This window comes from Mus pahari, chromosome X (assembly GCF_900095145.1).
Source record: "Mus pahari chromosome X, PAHARI_EIJ_v1.1, whole genome shotgun sequence".
NCBI lineage: Eukaryota > Metazoa > Chordata > Mammalia > Rodentia > Muridae > Mus > Mus pahari.
The window spans coordinates 136,019,826-136,021,083 of NC_034613.1; positions in this window are offsets into that span (position 1 = coordinate 136,019,826).

The following is a 1,258-nucleotide window of genomic DNA, read 5'->3' on the forward strand; positions in this document are numbered from 1 at the left end:
AAAAAAAAAAAAAAAAAAATCCCCCAAAATCCCAAACCACCCAACCAACCAAAACACTGCTAGCACTCACATCAAAAGCCAGGTGCTTTATGGCCTATAACCCCAAAGCCAACTGGGGTAGAGACCAGAGGATTGCTAGGGCTTCCTGACCTTTAACCTAGTTCCAGATTTGGGGAGATACCTCATTTCAAGGAAATAATGAAGAAAATGATAGAACGGGAAAGGTAATATAGGCCTCTAGACCCTGACTATGCATGGGCCTTGTACATTTACACACACAACACATGTACACGGAAAAAAAGAAAAAGTGTTGTTGCTGAGAACAGAAATAAAAACTAATGGGCTGGAGAGATGGCTCAGCAGTTAAGAGTGCCGACTGCTCTTCTGAAGGTCGTGAGTTCAAATCCCAGCAACCGCATGGTGGCTCACAACCATCCGTAATGAGATCTGATGCCCTCTTCTGGGGTGTCTGAAGACAGCTACAGTGTACTTACATATAATAAATAAATCTTAAAAAAAAAAAACAAGACCAAACATAATTATTAGAATAGTTTTAAAAAGTTGTTTATAAATGAATTAATTTAGTGTTTTGAGACAGGGTCTCCTTCTATAGCCAGGGTAGCCTTAATTTTTAGATGCCCCTCCTGCTTCAGCTTCTCACAAGCTAAGGTCACAGATGTGAGCTACTGGGACCACCACAGCTGGTTCTTTGTCAAAAATCATTTTTGTGTGAAAATGTTTTAAACAAACAAGCATGACCTCAACCTTCCAACTGAAGTTCAAACTTCATTGTTTTGTTAGAATGACTTTATTGAAAACATGACAGTTTACTGAAAGAAAAGATGTTACCTTTTCTGTTCTTAAGGCCTATAAATTAACCTGATAAAATACTGGCAAGTTAAGATTGGCAAGACAGCTCAGCAGACAAGGGTGCTGAGTTACCCTCCACCCCCTTTTTGGTTTTCCAAGAAGGTTTTTAATGTGTACCCCTGGCTGTCCTAGAATTCATTAGTAACCCAAGTTGGCCTCAAACTCACCAAGATCCTCTTGCATCCTGAATGCTGGGATTCAAGGCATGTGGCCACCACTGCCCAGCTTGATTTTCATTATTTAAATGATGAGAAAATTAATCCATGTATTTGAACAAGTTTTATATTTAATCATTACTTAAAACTGATACAAAAATACTTCGAAATCAGGATATCCTTTCCAAGGATTTTTTTTTTTTTTTTTTTTTTTTGGTTTTTCGAGACAGGGT